A 7628-nucleotide genomic window follows, 5' to 3' on the forward strand; every position below is an offset into this window, starting at 1 on the left:
AAACAGCAAACATGTAAGGCCGTGACCTCGAGGCACCTTAAGCCTCTTGGCCACGCACAGATCTGCTCAATCCTCCTCATCCTCAGCTGGTGTGGCTCATCAACACCTCTTGACTGGCAGTGGCAAGTAATTGCCAAAATCTTCACAGGAGGAACACAAAAAGGTTTGTTTCTGAGTCCAAAGCACAAATCAGAAACCAGTCAGTTGGTATCTCACTGTCGGAGGATAGTTGGCAACTCAAAATTGTGAATATGGGAGATTTTCTGTTGCAATCTTATTGGATTCAGAGTGTTTGTAACCAAATTCACTCTGCACTTATGTGACTCATGCAAATGGAGAACCGCTGAGAATGTCAAGAAACATTCTGGAGACTCCTTCACAAATGGAATGCTGTTCACCAACAAGTTGCAGTGATACAACCTTTAAAAGCACAGGTGGGAAAAGAATCAAAATAGATTCAAACAAAGAGGAAAAAAGGGGAGATTTGCTCCTTCACGTTGCTTTTTTATGTCACATACAGTACACAGATGCTTTAGCTCAACGTCCCCTAAAATCAGTCTGAACAAAATATCCATCATGCTTTTCCTTTTTTCTTTAGTCATAGAAAACGTTCTCACAAATTGTCACAAGTCTGTCAGGACTAAAGGAGAGGAATGCAGGTGTTTTCATGAAATGCTTGCAGCATGAATGTGCACACAGGTTCTGACTCGAGGCCTCCCAGAACAAGCAGCAGTCCGTTTGCATGACCTCATGTACACCTCAGCCTCCGTCTTACAAACTGAGCGCAGGTATGTGTACATCGCTGCTCGCCGTCTCTTTAGAGGAGGAGGTTGTGTGCTTTTCCTTCGCAGTCAGGAGACCAGGAGATGATGCAAAACAGGGAAATCTGACAAGAGAAGAATGACTCGTTAAGCAGCAGGATAATGAGACGTAATGAGATGCCCAAAAGCAAACAAAACTAAACAGGTTTAAAGGTGACATTAATAATTCAAAGGAGGCATACAGAGAAAGATTAAAAGTAAATAAAAAACATCTGAGAAAGGAATAAATTTAAAGCAGGGTTATTTTCTTCTTCTGTTAAGATTTTGGGTACCTTGTTTTTTGCCCTGTAAGTCACGTTTTTTTTGCATAATTTGCATGCCCTGTGACGTGTACGCCGAAGCGACTTATTTATGAATTTTTCTCATTTTTATAAACCAATTTTTGATTGAGATATGATTGTTTTCATTCGTTCTGACTGAAAATATTGAACACTCCCATTTTCAGCCACAAGATGGCAATCGAGTAGTATGGCATGCTGTTGTGTCATGTAATAGGTAAAAGTGGCTATTAATGACACAATTGGCTTGCCATACACCTTTGTCCAGCTCGCTTGGAGCAACTGTCAAATCAGCTCCATTTCTCCGCACCGCCCTGGCGAAATGCAGCTAATTTGACCATTGAAATGCATTTATTAAGTAAAAGTTCAACTGAGACACACCTTTGCTATAAAGTCGAGCAAACAAACAATTGTTTTAGGTGGTTATCTTGTTAAATTTTGAAGAAATGCACAGCATTCCTCCTTCCTGATTTCCTCCCTCTGCGCACTCCCTGAGCACCTAGGCAACACATACTTTGGAAATGCAGCTGATTTGACTGTCAAAGTATATTTATTAAGCAAAAGCTCAACTGAGACACACTTTTGCTATAATTTCGAGCAAACAAATAACTGTTTTTAGGTGGTTATCTTGTTAAATTTCGAAGAAATGCACAGTGACTCGTCCCTCTGCACGTGCACGCTTCTGCGTATCGGCTTTTGAAAATGCAGCTGATTTGACTGTCAAAGTGCATTTATTAAGCAAAATGTAGACTGAGACACACCTTTGCTATAATTTGACGCAAACAAATAATTATTTTTAAGTGTTAATCTTGTTAAATTCCTGTTAATGTTTTCCCGTGCACGGTCCCACGGCCGCCATTTGGCAGCCAATCGATTTTTGGCACAACGGCCCACATTTCCGCGTTGTCAGCAGTGACCTGTAACAAATGTGATGCGGCAGCGGTGACGCATAAGAGATGCAATGTATATGGCGGTGCGACGTGTACGGCGGAAAATATGGTATTTGCTTTCAAGTGGCTTCTGATGTCCCTGTTAGACTACACTTCAAATCTGAGTGTGCTTCACTTTACTGACATTTTACTTTAATGTTGTTTTGCTTTTACCGGCTGTCGTGACTAATATGTAACTTCCTCTGAGCATGTGTTTGTTTTTGTATATCTGTTAGCAAAACATCTCATCAACCACTGAATGGATGCTAATAAAACCTTCAGAAAGTCATTCTTGGATAGAGATCAACAATAGAATCAGTTTTGATTTGATTCAAGATGGCCAACACAACTGACCTTAGCAAATACAGAAATGATTATAACCGAGTCATTCTTACAGATACTGCACTAACATTTGGTGTGGTTGTAGCTAAGAGTCATACGCAATATATTCTCTGAGCACTGCCAGATCGTGTTGTGTAACATTGCAGCTCATACACAAGTTTGACCACATCCACTAAAACTCCGTCATTTCTCAACATAACATGATTTTAGGCAGTGGGTGATATGATATTCCTTAAAAGAACATTCATTTAATTGGGAAAAAAAGAAAGTTAAGTTAAAATATACTTTTTTAGTAATGATATTTTATTTTTTTAAAGTTTCGTTTTGTGTAAAAATAGAAGAATATGACCTTGAGTAAAAATGTATGTTTACTTTATTTCTGTGTTTTATTTTTACATGCTTTATGATTAAAAAAAAACATTCTTGGTATAAAAAAAATCCCTCCTACAAGTCAATCCTCAGTTAATCACACCTTCTCTTTTTCTCCATTCTCAGTCAGTGAGGTTAATAAACTGTTAAAAGGTCTTGATCCTAAAAAATCTGCAGGACCAGATGAACTTCCACCTTATTTCTCAAGGCTGGCTGCTCATATCATCACAGTCCCTGTGACCCACATCTTCAATCTCTCCATAAGCCAAAACTCCATTCCAGATGCTTGGAAAACAGCCTTTGTTCTTCCTTTGCTGAAGGGAGGTGACCCCACCTCACTGAACAACTATCGACCAATCTCTAAACTCTGCATTTTAGCCAAGGTTCTAGAGAAACTGATAAATTCTCAAATCAAACATTACCTGGACTCATTTAACATCTTACCTCCACATCAATCTGATTTCAGGAAACAACACAGCACAACCACTGCTTCACTGAAGGTTCTTAATGACATCGTTGAAGCACTGGATGCTAAGGATTATTGTGCTGCACTTTTCTTAGACCTGTCTAAAGATTTTGACACTGTGGATCATGACATCTTGTGTCATAAGCTCTCAAAAATCAGGTCTCTCTTGTAAATGTTTCCTCCAGGCTCAATGGGATTTACCTGTCTAAATAAAGGTTGAATGAATGAAAAAAAAAATGGTTTCTCAGATCACACCATTGGTTGGTTCTCTAACTATCTCTCAGATCGGAGGCAATGTGTTCAACATAATGGTACTTCCTCCAGTTATGTAACAGTCAACAATGGTGTACCACAAGGCTCAGTCTTAGGACACACCCTCTTTACAATCTACATAGGTAATGTTGGTAAAAAACATCCCTGATGCATCCTTACATTTCTATGCTGATTAGTTGTTTATTGTCGAGCTAAAACAGTTGATAAGGCTTTCCAGCTTTTACAGTCCGCCTTTGACATCATCCAGTCAGATTTGTTCTACCTCAAACTTGTCCTAAATGCCGATAAAACCAAAGGGATGACTTTTTCAAACGGAAGTCAGTCTCGGCAGTTTTTCCTCTGATTTTATCCTCAAATGGTGTCCCCATTGAGTTTGTTGATTCCTATAAATATTTGGGTACCTTGGTCGACTCGCATCTCTCTTTTAAGCTCCACGTGGAAAACCTAGTAAAGAAACTGAAAGTTAAACTGGGTTTCTTTTTCAGAAACAGATCCTGTCTAACTCTGAATGCTAGGAAATGCCTTGTAACTGCAACTTTCCTTCCCTCCATTGATTACGGTGACATTATTTACATGAACGTTCCTACAAGAACCCTGCAGATGTTGGATGCTGTCTATCATGGTGCACTACGATTCATTACTGGCTGTGATTATAGTACCCACCACTGCACCCTGTATTCACTGGTTAACTGGACATCATTAACTTCACACAGACTCTCTCACTGGTTCATTTTCATCTTTAAAACACTTCTTGGTCTGCTGCCTTCATACATCTCCTCCTACATGTCTCTGAGTGAGTGCAGCTACAGCGTGCGCTCTCAGGACATTATTACCTGCAGTGTTCCCTGAGTGAGGACTGAACTTGGCAAAAGGACCTTCTCCTACTCCGCTCCTGTTTCCTGGAATATCTTGCAAAAAGACCTGAAGCTCTTGACCATGACCTCTCTAAGTGGCTTTAAAAATCTGTTGGACTCCTGGCAGGGACCAATGCAGACACGTTCCTGTTTTTAGTTTTCTACATTCGCCTTAGAATCTAGCTGGTTTGCTACATTTTTTGTCATCTTATTTTAATTTGTCCAAAAAGAAAAATCTGTATGCCTCTTATGATTGTCTATTGTTGTCGTTGTTGTCCATTGTTGTCCATCACTCTTTGTTGAAATTAGGTCTCTCTTGTAAATGAGTCCTCGAGCCTCAATGGGATTAACCTGTCTAAATAAAGGTTGAATGAAAAAAGAAAGCTTTAGTTAAATTTAAATTTAATGATCAGTAGCTTTCACTGGTCAATCCTCAGAACAGTCAAATCAACAGAAGTCCTTCTGAAACATAATGTTTTCAACAACAAACAGGGTCTGTGTCTTCTGTTTACAGGAGTGTCATTTGCTCCCACAAATAATTTTTTGAAGGAAAGAGCTTAAAAGAAGAAAATCTTACACAAGTTGGAACTGTTCCCTTGGGAAAAACCAAGACCTTTTTTTTTCTCATACAGCTTCAGTCTCTTTCTGTGAGGTCTAAAAGACTTCTCTTTCCTTTCATTCCTAAATGCTCAGCCTTTTTCCTCACTCCTCCACATTTAGTCTATTCACCACATTCAGTAAGTGGACTGTCAGTCGCCATGACAGGCAGACTAACACAAAACAAATTTGGTATTAAATAAGTGGCAGGATTGTTCACTTCAGTGAGGACTGGGTTGTTCTGGCTGATAGTTTAACCTCCATTCTGCTTTCATAGACTAGTCACAGAGAAGGAAAATAAGAAAAAAATCATAAAATTATTTTATCCTGTGAGCAGAAATAACATAATAGTGGTACAGCAGTGGAGCTGCTCTCATCTCCTAGCATTATCAAACAGGAGACATGCAGAGTCGGACAGCTGAGAAGTCTCTCTGCTTTGCTCTTTTTGTTATTCTCAGAAGCCGAGCTCTGCCAGCCATTTAAAAAGCAATGCGTGGGGGTATTTGACTCTGGAGCGAGCAGAAAGATCAGGTTTGCTAGCTAACTACCCATGCTCCACATACGTCTGGCCTATTTATCATCAGAGCAGGAGTGTAGGGTTAGAATGAGGCCATTAGGAGAGAGATGGAAGCAGAAGAGACGGTCGAGTCTGAAAACAATAAATCTTCAGCGTGAGACTATCATGATGTGTGTGTGTGTGCACATTCTCATAATTCTAACTTTGTGGGGATTTTGCATTGACTTCCATTCATTTCTATAGCCTAACCCTGACCCTTACCCTAAACCTAACCATTACTAGTACAAGCCTAACCCTAACCCATCCTCAATTCACACTTTAGTACTAACCCTAACCCCCCAGTGAGACTTGTCCTTATGGGGACAAGCCTTTGGTCCCCACAATGTAAACTAAACAAAAAATGTTTGTGTGTGTGAGAGGGTAATCTGCTGAGTACACTTTAGTAAGGGTGCATTCACATCAGCTCTGTTTAGTCTGCTTTAATCGAACTCTAACTCGTTTTCCTAGAAAGTCTGGTTCGTTTGGGGAGGTGTGAACGCGCCATCGAACTCTGTCACGGAAAAAAAAGGCGAACTCTGGCCTGGGCTAAAACCTAGGTCTCGGTCCGGTAGAGGAGAACTCCAGCGCAGTTCGAGTACAGTGTGAATGTAATCAGACCGAGCCCCGTTCCACAGGCAAGAAGTGGAGTACAGCGCAGGGCAAACAAACACGCATTTCTCTTACCTTATATGTAGCCGTCAGCTGCTTTGTGTGAAAAACAATATTCTCCATGGTTTTCTGCTCATGCTGAGTCCATATTTGAAAAATGACAAAACATAACTCCTAAAACTGCTAAAACTTGATGCCACTCCATTTTTGTTTTTATTTCCAGAAGAAGAAGACGTGTCTTCAGAGGTTTTTGTGTTGTATCTTTCAATAGTTCTTGGTGCAGTGCCCCCACAGGCGAGCGGGGGAACAGGATGGTTCAACAGGTTGGCTCGACTGCACAGTGCAGTGTGAATGCAAACGCACCAGCTCAAATGTAAACAAAATGTCATGAATATTGGTCCCCAACCGAACCGAGTCTACCGGACTATCAGGTGTGAATGCACCCTAAGACAGGCAGGTTTGGACACTGCTTAAATACACCTGAGCTGTATAAATGGACTGTACTTATATAGTGCCTTTCTATCTTATTTAAAGATACTCAAAGCTCTTTACTCTACAACCTGTGTCCTCATTTACCCATTCATACAGCACTCTACTAGATCTCTACAAAGCTAATTGAACAAATCATTCTAAAGAGAATAATCAGAGCTTTATTACATTCATACACTGATGGGACACACATTGGAGGCTATGAGGGGTTCAGTGTTTTGCCCAGGGACACTTTGGCATGTGTATTCGAACCCCCAACTCTTGCATTGAAGGACAACTGCTCTAACTACTAAGCCACAGCTGCCCCACAAAAAAAATATATAAATAGATGGAAATTTACCCCAAAAATACTGCTCTAGAATTAAGGAAAATAAGAGAAGATGTGAAGGCTCTCACATCAACTCTGTGACTATTTTGAGAGAAAAAAGTTGTTGCACAGATGTTTTGAACATTTTCAAAATTTTAGAGACATTTCAGAGACTCTCTTGCAAAGGCTGTCTGTAAACTAGCCTCCAACAGTCACAACCCAGATACTGGATTAATGCTCTCACTTCCCTGTTGCCACTCCTCTTGGTCACCTCTTGTAACTCATGATGAATGGTTTATGTAAGCATGCAAGCTGCAAGTTACCTCCTTACACAGTGCAAAGACCACAACCTCATCAAAGGAAGGTGGCTGAAAGTGGAATAACCTTGCCAGGGTTTTGCTGCCTACTACTGCTCAGTTGTCTAATTGGCAGCCCCCGTCTTTTTTTTCCTCTTAGAGAGACTTCCCCCACAGGAGCCATAAAAGTACACTATTCTCTTTCAATTACCTTCTCTGTCTTTCGGCCTCTCCCTGCAGCCTCAAACTCACTTAGCTAACATTCAAAACCTTTATCAGTTTTTTTTAACTCTCCTTTTCATTTTCTTTTACTGAACAGACAGCCTCCTCACCTTACTGTCAACAGCAGAAATAGAAAATGTTCAAAATAGTTTGAATGCAGTATGAGATTATATAAAGATTAGCTAAGTGAGTTTGAGGCTGCAGGGAGAGGCCGAAAGAC

At 40.4% G+C, this 7628-nt stretch overlaps 1 protein-coding gene across 1 annotated transcript in view; it reads right to left on the minus strand.

The window, feature by feature from the left end:
- Positions 1-502: 502 nt before the first annotated feature.
- enc1 (ectodermal-neural cortex 1) overlaps positions 503-7628 on the minus strand; it is a 9478-nt gene continuing 2352 nt past the window's right edge. The window contains exon 2 of the mRNA XM_037692705.1: positions 503-886. The gene's annotated coding sequence lies outside the window, so the exon portion shown is untranslated. The remainder of the gene's footprint in view (positions 887-7628) is intronic.

This window comes from Nematolebias whitei, chromosome 18, assembly GCF_014905685.2.
Source record: "Nematolebias whitei isolate Nwh7 chromosome 18, NemWhi1, whole genome shotgun sequence".
NCBI lineage: Eukaryota > Metazoa > Chordata > Actinopteri > Cyprinodontiformes > Rivulidae > Nematolebias > Nematolebias whitei.